The 14,226-nt window shown below is 65.0% G+C and overlaps 1 protein-coding gene across 2 annotated transcripts in view; it reads left to right on the top strand.

The window, feature by feature from the left end:
- Positions 1-2,628: 2,628 nt before the first annotated feature.
- The window catches only part of CBFA2T3 (CBFA2/RUNX1 partner transcriptional co-repressor 3), a 79,917-nt gene continuing 68,319 nt past the window's right edge, over positions 2,629-14,226 (top strand). For both annotated transcript variants that reach the window (XM_049622807.1, XM_049622806.1), the window contains exon 1: positions 2,629-2,942. The gene's annotated coding sequence lies outside the window, so the exon portion shown is untranslated. The remainder of the gene's footprint in view (positions 2,943-14,226) is intronic.

Genomic DNA, 14,226 nt, shown 5'->3' with positions numbered 1-14,226 from the left:
CCATCCACCTATCCACCTATCCATCCATCCATCCATCCATCCATCCATCCATCCATCCATCCATTTGTCCATCCATCCAACCATCCAACCATCCATCCATCCATCCATCCATCCATCCATCCATCCAACCACCCATCCACCCAGCAGTCATGGGGGCTCCTGCAGGCTAGAAAAGGAGGCAGAAATAATACACTCAGCCTGGCAGGCTTCCCTGCCTGCCTCCATCCAGTGTCACTCCCCCACAGTCCCCTACTGGCCTCCCTCTACCTCTCTCGCCCTCCTGCAGATTCCCGAAAGCCTGGAGGTAAGGCTGCCTCAGGTCCCTCTACATGGAATGCTCTCCCCCAACATCCCCAGGGGGAGCTCCTAATTGATCCTTCATACACAGCTTCCAAGTCACCTCCCTTGAGCCACATCTATTGAGGACTTATTGATTGAACGTCTGTTTCCCATAGGTTCCCAGAAAGCAAGGCACCTGCGTAACCCCCACATGGCCCCATGGGTGTTTGTGAGGGAGGGAGGGAGTGGGGGAAGGTCAGATGGCAGTGGTCTCTGGAGGGAGCAGCACGGGACAGGGTGGGCAGGCAGGCCCGGCGCCCCACCCCCTCCCGAACCCCTGCTGCTGCAGCCGCTTCCTCCTCAGCTCCTTATCTCCCAGCCGGCTGCCCAGCTCTGAAAGCCACAGCCAACGTCTGCTTCCCCACAAGCACCAACTGCCTGGCCTGGGGGGCGGGGGTGGGGCGCAGGGGCAGGGCGTGGGCAGGTGCCCCCAAGGTGGCCGTCGGGGGCCAGGACTGCCCCCACCCCCTCCTCTCGAACAGGCCTCTTGGAGCCCATCCCCTGTCGGCCCTGACCGCTAGAAAAGCAGGCCAGACAAGAGGCTTCTTCCCGAAAGTGGAAGTGCCCCATCTGTGGGGGGTGTTTCTGCAGGTGTGAGCCCTGAACATCTGCCTGGCCCGGGGGCGGGGGCGGCCCCACCCGGGTGCCGAGCTGCTGCCTTCCCAGGGGCCTGTGCCCCCGAGTCTTTCTCTCTGCCAGCTCTGAGAGGCCTGGCCATGTGCAGTCTAGAAAGCAGCATCAGGGGCAAGGTCAGGAACACGGACACGTGCGTGCTGACCACGGGGCAGGCCGTGCACAGGGCCCTCCCCTGCAACAGGCCGGCCCTGCCATCACCACCATACAGCAAGGAGGGGACCAGCCGGGTTGGGCCCCGGACCCTCCGTCCTGTCCCGAGTCAGAGCTCAGGAAGCAGAGAGGGGGTGCCGTGAGGACAACGGTGATGCCCAGGGACCGGCTGGCTCACAGGACCCTCCTTCCCACCTGAACCCTGGGGGTGGGGAGCTGTCCACCCTGTGGGGAGGACGTGTGCACGTGGGGCAGCACGGTCTTGTCCCTGCACCAATTCCAGAAGGACCCCCCCCAAAAAACCACTGTGACAGCCGTGAGCTCTGGAGAAACACACCAGGAAACAGGGGGAGGGGGTCTTATTTCTTGCTGTACCCCTTATGCACGGCTTGCAGTATTCGCCATGTGCAGGCATTACTGAAAACCTCAACTCAGTGGAATGAAAACAGCACAGAGGTCTGTGCACCAGCCCTGCGTCTGCGGGCCTCACCCCTTCGGCCTGTCTGACGATGCTGAGCCTGCAGCCGTGATTGGGCCCCAAGGGAGCTAACTGCTGGGCCAGTGTGGGGGCACGGGGCCCAGTGTCTTCTTCACAAGGCCACCTGCTCTCCTGCCGTCACCCCACATCTGTGGCTGCCTTCAGTACGTGGCCTTTTTAGTGCCTCTGATGTACCTGGCACCCTCTTTGCTGAGTGCCCGTGGGGAGGGGGCTCCGAGGACACAGAGGGTCTGACATGGTTTCTGGAAGCCCTCAGACTGGGGGAGCAGCTCTAATTCCCCCAGCAGATCCCATCCAAATTGGTCACTGTCCCTGCAAGGTGCCCATGGAGAAGTGGGGAAGGGTCTCCTTGAGGAGCCCCCCCCCCCCCCACCAGCCAGGAGGCCGCGCTCAGAGAGGGGTTTCTTCACCTGGCCTGCGGCGGTCCTTTCAGAGTGGGTGGGGGTCAGGAGGCCCCAGGCAGCCAAAGGAGAGCCCCGGGGGTGTGGAGGGTGAGGGGTGGCCGGTCAGGACGCAGGGCGAGGTCTGACTCCAGGGCAGGGCCAACGCTCAGGGAAGCGGCCCCGGGGAACTGGGTGGGGAGGCGGGAAAGCCCGGCCGAGGGCAGTGCGGGGGAGCAGAGCCAGGCCCAAGGTTGGGCGGGGGGCACAGGTGGACGGGGCGCGTGGGGTCGGGGGCTCGGCCCGCACGGACACTACCCCCTCAGCCCCGGTCGAGGAAGCGCGCCTGGCGGTCCGGGCCGTCCCCTCTCCAGGTGGGTGTGGTGTCAGCGGGCCGGCTGTAGGAGGAAGTTGTTGGAAAGTCAGACCGGAATGGCCGCGAGGGAAGGCCGGGCAGGGCCCGGCCCAGATGGTTCCTGTTGAGGAAGCGGTGGGCACAGCTGCAGGCCGCTTCCCCGGCCCCCGGCCCTACTATCACAGTGACACAGCTGGCTGCCCGACCTGCGGGCTGCACGGAGACCTCCCCCACCGGCGCCTCCCCAGGCCCGCCCTGCGTCACATGAGCCCCTGCAGCCTCCCGCCCCCTCCCCAGGCCGGCGGGCACGGCTGCTAGAAGGCGTGGAGCTGTCTGGGGGACAGAGGCCGCCGGCTGCCGGAGAGCCAGGCCGGCCGCGGCCCTCTTCCCTCCCTCGAGGCCCCACGAGGTCAGGAAGGGCGCTCACGTCGGCCCGCAGAGGGCTGCTCGCCTGTCGCCCGGCGCCAGGACTGCCTCCCGGACCCACCTCCAGTCCTATGTCCCTGGCGTCCCCCTGTGCTGGAGAGCGTCGCCGCGTCCACCGGCTGCTCAGTGCCCCGGGGTCCCCAGGAAGGGCAGCCAGGTAAGGGGATGGGGGGGGGCGTGGGGGCCGGAGCAGGTGGTCAGAGTGTGACATCTCCAGGCTGCCTCCTGCCTGGCTCTGTTGACTCACCTCAAACCCACACAGCTGGGACAGGTGGCCCCGGAGGGCCCGGCAGGTGCCAGGCCGGGTGTGGGCGCCCCACCCAGAGGCAGATGCTGGAAGGGGCCTGCTCAGTCCCATCTAGGAGGGAGTGGGCTCTGTCTTCCCCCACGGGCAGGGTCCCGGGACTTGGTGAGGAAGGCGGTGTGCGGTCCTCCCGGCAGGACCCTGAGGCTTAGGGGTGGGATGAGGACACTGGGGCCACGGGGAAGAGGGCCTGGGCCAGGGCCCTGGGCTCCAGCGATGGTCCAGGACTCAACCGCCATACCCACTGATGAGCCGTCCCTGGCAAGACCCCTGCCCTTTGGAGCCGGTGCCAGAGAGAAGTGGTGTTGGGCAGGCCTCCCCGCCACCCCGTGGCCCCCACTGCCAAGCCCCTGGCTCACCCCAAGACTGGGGGGGGGCACAGCCGTGAGCAGGTGACCCCACTACCCAGCCCACGCCACGTGGCCACGCTCCGAGAAAGATTCGTAACCTTCCAGACCTCACAGCCCCAAGTCCCGCTGCTGGAGCCTTCTCCAGAGGCCAAGTGGGCCCCTGACCCGCAGGCCCGGCACCCCGACCCAGGGATGTCCCTGCCACCTCTGTAGAGCCTGCTTCCCCAACCTGCTGCCGTCCAGGCCCCGAGGGCCAGCCCCTGATTCGGGCTCTGTCGGTCACCCGAAGCCAGGTGTGGGAAAGCCTGCCTTGAGACAGAGTGAGGAGCGCGCCCACGGCATCTCCCACGTGTGGGTGGCTCCAAGACGCCTACAGGGTGGTGCCAGGTTGCTGGCCCTGGCACATGGTCACCCTGCCTCTCAGGCTGGCCAGTGGCTCCGGTCCGGTCAAGTTCCTGGTAGGCACCACACAGCCCCTTCCCTTCCTGGGGCAGCCCCCCCCCCCCCCCCGCCGCCCCTCTCTGGGAACCGGCAGCCGGGCCCCGCCACCCCCCGCGTCCTCGCCTGGGCCTCAGGGTCCTCGTGTGTCAAAGCCTGTCCTCCTGCTCCCTAATGGAGCCAAGGCGCAGCTCCTCCCAGGCTGCTGAGGGAGAGGACAGACAGCAGGTGCGCGTGCGAGCCTCGGGCTGTGTTGTGTTTGGATGGGGCGGGGGCATTCGCGCGAGGAAGGAGTTCGAGGCGGCAGTGCCTCCACGGTGCCGGTGGGCCGCGGGCACCGGGGCGGACGGTCTCATGCAGAATCCCAGCCATCATTTTATCGACCCCGCGGTCACTGCGCATGCCAAGCTCACTGCTCCCCGGGGGGGAGGGGGGGGAGGGGGGCTCCCTGGGGCAGTGGGTGTTTGGCCAGCGTGTTATTGGGCTCCTGCTTGTGTGGGCACGGGAGTCCCAGCCCCGAGGTACTCTGGCTTTTACGAGCTCACAGCCCATCTTTTCTTAATCGTCCTGCTCCACAGGACGGCCACAGCCAGGCTGGGACACGTCCTACCCCTCAGGCCGCCCCAGACCCCACCCCCTACCCCCCCCCCCCCAGGGCTCTCCAATGCTGGAGGGACCGCCAGGGAGAGCAGCAGGCCGGCTGGGGGAGCCCTTGGGGTCTGGGGGTCTCGGGGTCTAGGACAGGCCAGTGGGGAGCACGGCTCCACCGTGCGGTTTCTGGGGCCCACAGGCACCCCAAGAATCCATGAAAACCTCGGAGACCCCAAAATACTTTAAGTGGCCCTAAAGTATGAAAGCAACAACGGTTGGTGATATCTTCTGAAGGGTTAGGACGGAGCCTTTCTGCCTGAGAGCGAACACCTCTGAACGTGGCCGTGGCTGTCCGGCTGGCAGGAGGCGCACGCCGAGGTCAGGCAGACGGCGTGGCCCTTCTGGCCGCCGGATCCCGCTGCAGAGCCCCGGGCAGGCGCCGAGCAGCCCGGCTGGGGACCCGGCGCCCTCCGCAGCCCTGCTGTGGTGGAGGACCGGGGGGGTCCGGACCCCACGGCGACCCCACGGGTGGTAGACCCGCTCAGGGCAGGGGAGACCTGGGCGTGCAGTGGGAAAGAGCAGTGTTTACCTCACTCAGATTTATTAGGCGCCTACTGTATGTGCAGGCCCCCATTCCAACAAGCCCACTCTGCAGACGAGGAGACTGAGGGTCAGGTTGCTGTGCCCCCGACAGGAACCAAAGATGGGACCCAGGACACCCAGCAGAGGAGGGCCAGGACAGAGCATTGAAGTCACTCCAATTTGGCCTGAAGCAGAGGAGGCTGGGGGGCAATTCAGCATGACCACCTGGGGGAGAAGCTGAGTCGAGCCTGCTCTGGTATCACTGGGGAGGGACAACGTGGGGTCCAGGTGGCAGACTTCAGCCTTCGTGTGACCAGGGAGATAATGAGCATCCCATCCCTAGAGGCGTCCAAGCAGATGCGGCTGGTGTTGGGTGGTTAGTGGGGGTTGGGTGAGATCCCACAGAAGGTGCCGTCCTGAGCCTGGAGCCCGGCGGAGTCCAGCAGTGGGCCACCTGGTCCAGGGTGGGGAGGGTCCAGAGGCCACCACAGCCAGCACGTGCACACTCCGACCCCAGTGTGCCCGGGGCACCCTGTGCAAATCTATCGGTGTCCTGACAGTTCCCACAAGCACGGTGGGGAGGCTCCTCCTCCCCACCACGCCCTCTCAGGCTCCGTCCTCCCCCTGCCCCCTCCAGCTTCCCCTTGACCACGGGCTCTTCTCTGCATGCCCTTCCCTGCTGTATTAATCTCCTGGGACCGCTGTGACAAAGTGCCACCGACCAGCGGGCTCGGAATAGGAATCTATCCGCCCCCAGGTCTGGAGGCCCAGGGCCCAAAATCGAGGTGTGGGCAGGGCCAAGCCCCCTCCTCCAGCTCCCGGGGAGGGTCCTCCCTGCCTCCTCCAACTGTGGCTGTGTCCCTCCCATCTCTGCCCCTGTCTTCATGTGGCTTCTCCTCTGTGTCCCTATGTCCTCTCCTTTCCTGTAAGGACACTTGTCATTGGATTCAGGGCCCCCCAGTCCAGGTGACCAGATCTGTAACCGTCCCATCTGTATCCAGGCAGCAGGCTTGGGGAAAGGTGCCCAGAGCCCGTACTGCCCATCTCTATCACGGCCTGTGGTCAGGATGTGGCCGCACGGCCTCCCGGGGAGCAAGGCCATCTCTGTCCCAAGCCCCCACCATCCCTCTTGTCACTCAGCCGTGGCCCCTGGCCGTGCTTGTGGGGACCGTCAGGACACCGACAGATGTGCACGGGGTGCCCAGGGCATCGGGGTCGGAGTGTGCCCGAAAGCCCCTCTCCGCGATGAGGGCCTGGGCTGAGCCCCGCAGTGACCGCCTGACCTGTGACATGGCTGTGACCATCTGCGCCTGTGCACAAAGTACCGTTGGCAACTTTGCTGTTTGATCTTGTCGGTATCGTCGCCGTGTGCAGGGCGGCCCTCCCGCAGGGGCTTTTCCCTTCGCTCAGACCCCACCGAGACCTGAGGTGACAGGTCCCATCTCCCGCCTCCTGTTCCTGTCCCGAACACGCAGTGCCAGAGACCCTGGCTCGGGGCCTGCAAGCCCGCATGTCATGGCGACCGCCATCACAGAAAAAGATACCAAGGTTCCCAGAGGCACCCAGCAGGCCAGAGCGGAGGCACGATTGAGCTGGCTCTGTTGACCCTACAGACGGATGCAGGGTCCGTTCAGGGAGGGAAGTCGGCCCCAGGGCCACCGCCTGGCAGGAAGCCAGCAGCACCACGGAGGGATTGGAGAAGGGTGATTTGATGACCTTTAATAAGGGTCAAGGGTTAAACAGAGCAAAGGTTAAACACAGTCTGGGGGCCGACGTCCCTGAGCAGGGGCGAAGAAGGGCAGAGGGGAAGGAGCTGGGAGAGAGCCCAGGAGAGGGAGTGCAGTGGGGCTGTGGTCGTCCAAGGGGTCGGGAAGCCCTCAGGACACACACCCACCTGTCCCTCCCGCCCCCCCGCATCCCCTGAGGCACTCTGGGTGGCCCTCCGGAGCCAGCCTCTGGGGCACGAAACTCTGGACACACAGGAGCCTGGACTCGGTCAGGAAGCCTGGTTCCAAGGGCAGAGCCTGCAGTCCCCTGAGGCTTCTGTCAGGACAAAGAGGAAGGCCACTCCTGGGGAAAGCCAGGACCCCTTCCTCCCCCAGTAAATGTGGGGCGTTTTGCTCCTGGGGCCCTCAGTTTCTGCTGGAACATGTGTGTCCCCTGCCCATGCGGTCCCCGTGCCACAAGCCTCCTGAGACAGGCCAACAAGAGGACACCAACCAGCCATGTCCTCCCCACCCACTGAACCCCGAATCTGAGCCTAGGAAGATAGAGCTGCCGGCCGGGTGCAATCCAGGCCAGATTCCTGGAGGAAGTGGTCCCAAGAGGGCAGCTGGAGGAGGCAGAGAAGGCTTTCACTTCTCGAGGTATCTTGACTGCAGAGAGGCATCCGTGTTAACCTGATTCAGCAGCCGGCCTCGGGGGCTTTCTCACACTTTCACTTCCGTGACTACGGTTGACCAGGGGAGGCACAGCCAGGAAGCGTGGCCCCGGGGGGAGGCCAGAACGGGTTACCACTGGGCCAGGACTCTCCGTCCGTGTTCCCTCTGGGATCATCCGCTCTGGACGAGGCCTCGGTTGCTGTTAGCCAAGGGAGGGGCGGCGGCCGGGGAGAAGAGGGGCGTCACCTGGGCTGGCCACGGGGCCCGTGGACTCCGTGGGCTCCGGATCATTCGCATGGATTGTTCTGCAGCGGAGGCTGGAGCGCAGTGGGCGTTAGCGATTACAACCCCCGCCGGGGCGGACAGGCAGCCCCTGACAGCTGCCCAGGGTGCAGGTGGGCGTCAGTGCAGTCTCTCGGGGGCACTTACAGACCGGCCTTGTCCCTGTCACTTGCGGGAGCGAGCCTATGACAAAGTCAGTCGGATCACAGCACGCCTGCACACAGGCCCTCCCAGGGCTTCCCGCCCTCACCCTCGTCCTTGCGCCCTTGCCGGCCCCTCCTTGCGACCGCCCCTCGGGCACCTGCCCTGCTCCCTCCTCCTCACCCTCCTCTCCCTGCTGTATCTTCCCCTTCTGTTTATGATTCTAACCAGCAAACGAGGTGTCTGGCGGGTCCCCACATTCACTTGTCATGTCGCCCCGCTGGCACTGGGCCGCTGCCTCTGTCATCCCCTTGGTGCCCGCGGCGGTGCCGGCTCACGGGTGCTCATCCCTTGACGGGAGTGGGTGCATCCTACGCCCGGAGGAGACGACCTCCCCCCGCACGGTGTGTGCCTGCTGACGCCACCACGGGGGCTGAGGGGGGCTGAGGGGCATCTAGGTCTGTCCGACAAGGAACTGAGGCCCAGAGGCAGAGGGTGAGCTGCCTGGGGTCAGCAGGCGGGGCCAGGGGCTGGAGCCGGACCTGGGGGCTGACCCTTCGGCCCCTAAGGGGCAGTGCTTGGAGACGAACCCGGAGGGCACGCTCCCTTGCAGGGGGTCCCCGTGGCCGGTTGCTGGGGGCACCTGGCGGCCAGGCCTCCTGGAGATGGTAGGCTCTGAACAGGTCACTTGGCCCCCCCAAGTGACCCCGGGTGAGGCCCTGCCCCTCCCCCTCCTCCCCAAGGGGGCCGGCAGGTGGTCTGCACGGAGGGCGGCGTAAGGGCTGGCCCACAGACAGGACTGCTTTGGCTGAGGCCACGGAGGGCTTCTGGGACCCACTGAGTCCCCCTAGGCTGTGTCCGCCTCCAGTCCCCAGCCTGGCAAGGTCAAGCCCTCCAGATTTGGGGGCCAGCTCAGCACCTGGAGTTGAGGCCGAGGTGCGCCTGGAGACTAGCGATGGAATCTGCCGGAAGTCTGTCCACATGGGCCTCAGCTCCCTGCCAGGCAGCGGGGACAAGGACGTGGTGGTCCCTGCTCGACCCTGATGGCCTCTCCTAGCCAGAGGGTGTCCCTGAGGCAGCTGGGATCCCCTCTCTCGCAGCCTGAGGAGCCTCGTGTGGATAGTACCGGGCAGCGGGAGCCACAGGGCCCAGGGCCCAGGGCCCCGGTCAGAGGCCTCGGTGCGTGCAGACCCCCTCCCCAGCTATAGAGCTGGTGGGTCAGGAGGAATCAGGTGTGGCCCCCTTTGGGCTCACCAACTGGGACTGACGTCTGAGAGAACGTGGGCAGACCCCTCCTCGGGTGCGATCCCCTCTGCCCCTGGTGCGAGGGTCCAGGTGGCACGGTGGAGGAGAGGGGTGCACCTGCCCCCCAGGCCAGTGCAGCCTCCCCAGGCGGACACGGTGCTGGGGGCATCGCTGACGGTCTCCCAGGCGGCAGGCAGCCCTGCGAACAGGGACACGGAAGCTATTGTTCCCCAGGCTGCGGGAGGGGACGGGGTAGAGGGGGCAGGGGGGGCAAATCCAGCCCAGACTCCTTCCTGGCCCGGGGTGCGGCTTCCCTCGGCCGGCCTGCAAGGCGCCGTCGGCCTGACTGTAAGGTGAGGACACAAATCAGAGAGGTCAGAAAACCCGCCCCGGGTCACACAGCACGTCCCCGGCAGGCGCTCCCCGACGGGGACCTCAGGAAAGGGATCCCCCGGCATCCGCCGCCCAGGGGCGCAGATTTACTCAGCAGCCCCCCGCCCCCGGCCGGACCCTCTCAGAGCCTGCGGTGGGGTCTGGGTGGCCCACGCTACGGAGCCCGAGGCAGGTGCTGCCTGACGCCCCACAGCTGGCACCTGGATCACACGAGCACCAGCTGATGTGGGGCAGAGCTGTCTGCCCGGCCCGGGGGCCCCCCAGCGAAGCCCCCTCTGCTGCTGCTGCTGCTGCTGTGAAACCTTTGGGGAGCGCAATAGCGCTGGCCTCGGCCCGGCCTACCGCTGCCCGCCAGAACACCGGACGCCGAAGTGTTGTTTCTGACGCTCCCTGCCGTTGGGGGCTTAAGACAGGTGTGGACGTCTGGTGTGGCTCCCAGAGGGGAGCGGGTGTGGACAGGGGTCTGTCGGAGAGGAAGCAGTGTGGGGCGCGAAGCCTTGAGGGGGCACAGAGGAACTTGTAGGTCTGAACACGCGGGCAGGTGGCAGAGAGGGGCCCGGGCCCAGCACGGCCCTCGAAGTCCGGGGAGCTCTCTCTTAGTCCTTACCCTAATGACCCTCGGCCCCGGGGGCCTGGCCCTGGCGCCCGGGCCCCTCCCCTGGGCCTGAGAGGCCTCACGGACACCTTGAGGGGGGATCGCCTTTGCGAGGAGGCCCAGGAGGGGGATGGGACGGTTCAGAGGAGGCCTCTCCGAGGACGAGGTGTGGGCAGGGGTCTGTGCCCTGCTCTGCGCGGCCTGGCTTCCCGGACTCCGTGCGCTCAGCTGTGCGGCAGCGGGGTGGTGGCCCCACGACCCCGCAGGCCTGTCCGCGTCTGTGACGTGGGGACGACGGCCAGACCTCGGACAGGCTGGGGGACTGCTGAGAGAAGGCTCCGGTGCGGCGGCCGGCCCTGGGTGCAGCCCTGCCTCCCCGCTCCCCTTCCTGGTGCTCACTGCCTCCCGGGAAACTTCCGCGAACCCCTGCAGCCCCTTCCCGGGAAAGGCCACTTGGGGCGGCTCAGAGAGGCCAGTGGAGAAGGAACCGGGGAGCTGACCCCGCCCTGCGGCCCCCAGAGCTTCCTCCTTCCCTCCCAAGTTGGGGTGCATTTTGAGTGTGTGGAAAGCCCCGACCTTGCAGACCCTACCAGGGGGAGCGGTCGGGGAGGAAGGGCCAGCGGGAGGGGCAGGGGGGACCTTTGCACATGGTCCCACCTGGCTGTGCCCCTCACGGCAAACTGCAGTGAGTGTGGGCCCCAGGCCGCGGGGCCAGCCTGACTCGGCCTCAGACAGGGGCCCCTCGGCTCCGGGGCTGGGCCGCTGGCCTCTCCTCGCAGCTGGGCTCCCCGACTGGGACACGATATCTAAGGTTCCCGGCTCCCCGTCTGTGCAGGGCACCCCAGGGCACGGGACCCCAGCACCCAGAGGTGGTGGTTCGCCTCCCCAGCACCTCGGGGTGGCCCCGCACCCCTGCTTTCTGCACAGTATTTCCCAGGGTCCTCAGAGGAGGTCTTGTCTGGATGGTTCTGCCAGGCCTGGACACACAGACAGACAGACAGACAGACAGACAGACAGACAGACAGACGCCAAGCCCCTGTATCACCACGGCATCTCTACTCGGAGGTTGGGACCAAACATCCTAAAAGCAGGTGATAGGCAGCTGACAAAAAGTGCAAGTCAGAGCCCTTCCCCGCCTTCATGGCCCCCGGCGGGGCACCGCGCTCCCAAGTTCAGGGAGGCCCAGGGGGCCGAGAGGGGCTGCGCCTGGCCCTGGCCCCTCAGCCAGGCTTCCTCGTCCCAGCGAGGGGCTGTCCCCACCTGGGGCTCTCCGGGCGGGGCGCCACCCAGAGCTTTGGGGCAGAGGGTGCAGCCGGGGCGAGGAGATAGGAGCAGGCAGCTTCCTGTCGGAAACCGAAACTGCCAGGTGCTTCCCTCGCTCCCTGGGGCCACCCAGACGCAGCTGCAGCCCAGCCCTCCGCCCCGGCGACGAGGACGACCGGGCCTCCCGCCACAGGGGCCCCTCTGAGCCTCAGTGCACCCCCAGCAGACAGAGGTGGCCCCAGCCCCCAGCCCCCAGCCCAACCTCAGCCACCCTGGCGGGGTTTCACAGTCTTGGTACAAAAACAGGGTGCAAAATACCTTAATAACTCTTAACTTTGAATACTTGTAAAAAGGAGGATGTTTCCGGTGGGTCAGATTTAACAGAACATAGCATTAAAGCCAATTTCACTGCTTTCTTGGTCCCCCTTTCCTCCTGCTGCCAGAACACAGAGCATCTCCCGTGCGGCCCCGTCCACAGACCCGGGACAGAGGAGGGACAGGCCTGACCCGTCGCCAGCTCCCGCCCCCCGCGCCCCCCTCCCCCGGCTCCCTGCTTGTCTGGTCCCTTCGTCTCTGAGGCCCCCTCTGTAATTTGAGCTCTGAAATAATTTACACACACCAGAGGGGCCCCATCACCGGGAGCAGACAGGCGAGCACCCTGCACCTTCTCTCTTTGTAAAAATGGATTATTATAGATTCGCCACCCCAGCCATGAGCTGTTTAAAGCCAGGCTACCGGGGCAGGACCCGTTCCCGCTGGGGTCTGGCCAGAGCTGCTGGACCCCAACCACCTTCTTGCTTCCTCTTCTGTCAAATGGGCCAATAACGCATGAGCACTTAGTGCCTTGAGGCTGGACCCACCCAGGGGACTAGTTTATCTGTGTGTCCTTCCCAAATACACTGTGATTTTCGGTATTTTAAATTGTTACATAAAAGTATCGTGTTCTATATGTTCTTTCCCAGTTTTTCCTCCTCGATGATGCGACATGGGTGTGGGCAGCTATCTGTAGCCCAGGGCTGCAGGGCGGGGCTGGGAGGGAGCCCCCCAGCCCCAGTGGATAAAGGCTTTTCGGACGGTTGGAGTGGCCAACAGTGGTGTGGATGTTTCTGGAGGTCGCTGGTGGCCGTGGCTCCTGGGGGCTTCCTGTTTGTGGAAACCAACACCGGCCAGAGAGGCGAGGCCGGAGGCAGAGCGCCGGGCGGGGTGCCTCGGCCAATCCGGTCCAATCCTTTGTGAATGTGGGCTCAGCGGTCAGCCCAGGGGAGGCCGCGGGAAGGGGGGCTCCAACCGCGAGCAGAGAAGGCCGTGTGGCCCGCCTAGGTGTGGCTCTCGCCCGGGCACACCTCCCCTGCCTGCAGCCGCCCTCCTGCTCCCACTCAGGACTCAGGTGAACCCGCCGTGCCGGGGGCCGCAAGCCTGTGACCGGAAAGTCAGCTGGTGGAAAGTGTTGGCATCCGCAGGCCGTTGACGATGTGACCCGCGTGTGACCCGCTCGGCTCTAGGAAGCAAGAACCGGGGTTCTGAGCGGCTGGGGTGGGGCGATGCCTCGGACCCTCCACGGCGCCAGAAGGAAGGGGCCCGCGGGACTTTCTGCGTCTGCCCGTTTGCTGGCTGAGCCCCCAGGCACCCCCCACACCAGCCCACTGTGCTGGAGAAGGGGCTGCGGCTCAGGCGGGGGGAGCCAGAGACTCAGCCATGGAGTGGACACCCCAGGGCAGCCGGCTAGGGCTCCGGGGTCCTGAGGCAGGGGTGTGGTGATAAATGGTGGCAGTGGTCAGAGAAGCACTTCTGGGCGCCGAGCTCTCAGGGGAGTGATTTCCCTTCATCTTCTGGCTCAGCGAAGGAAGCACGCTGACCTCCCCGCTGACCCCCGTGGCACCGAGACGGTGTGGCGTCACTTGGTAACGGAGGGGCCTGACCCATGCTGGACGCCAAGGGGGTGTCGGTGTTTTGGTCTCTATTAGTTGCTGCTTGCTTGTCTCCTACAATGGTCTTGGGAAAACACAAGTTGCCTTCAGCGTGATACTTCTCACAAAGCCACCTTACCCAGCTCAGTCACATCGGGCCCTCGGGTTGCTTCTGTTTGGGGGGATGACCGTGGCCTCGTGGCCACTCGAGAGGCTTGCAAAGGTGACGGCTAGCCGCATCCCACAGCCTGGCCACGGGGTTGCGAGAAGCGTGGTCTTAGCACCTGCTCCCCAGCCTCACACACACACACGTGAGAGATCCACGTTCGTGAGCGCACACGGAGGGCACACGACCGTTCTGCACATTCTCTGCTCATGCAGCCCACTCAGCGGGAAACACAACAATGTGGCAGAGGCGGGACGGGGGCCTTTGGGGGGCACTGCACCAAGAACACCCTTCCGAACCAATGAGCCGACGCAGGCCCCTTGACGATGGTGCCAACGTGCCGGTCGGTTCAACAATCAAAAGTCATGTTGTCCACCTCACCGCACATTTCATGCTGAACACGTGCTTGGGACCTATTTCCATGAAAACTGAGAAGCTGCAGGTTTACCTCACTCAATTAGTGGAAATGTCACCACAAAAGCAGATTGACAGGGCTGGGGACCACTCCACCCAGACTAATATTTGTCAGCTTTTATTTCAAACAAGCATGGTATTAAATGATCCAACTGTCTCACTTTGGAACTCCAATTCTGATATAAATGGACAGCTGGATAGATGGATGAGTGGATGGATGGGTGGGTAGATGGAAGGATGGACGGATGGGTGGATGGATGGACAGATGGGTGGGTGGATGGATGGATGGATGGACGGACAGTGAATTGATAGACGGATGAATGGGTGGATGGACAGCAGATAGATGGATGGATGGATGGATGGATGGATGGGTAGATGGGTGGGTGGAT

The sequence above is a fragment of the Panthera uncia genome (genome assembly GCF_023721935.1).
Source record: "Panthera uncia isolate 11264 chromosome E2 unlocalized genomic scaffold, Puncia_PCG_1.0 HiC_scaffold_20, whole genome shotgun sequence".
NCBI lineage: Eukaryota > Metazoa > Chordata > Mammalia > Carnivora > Felidae > Panthera > Panthera uncia.
This window is presented reverse-complemented; position numbering and strand designations above follow the sequence as displayed.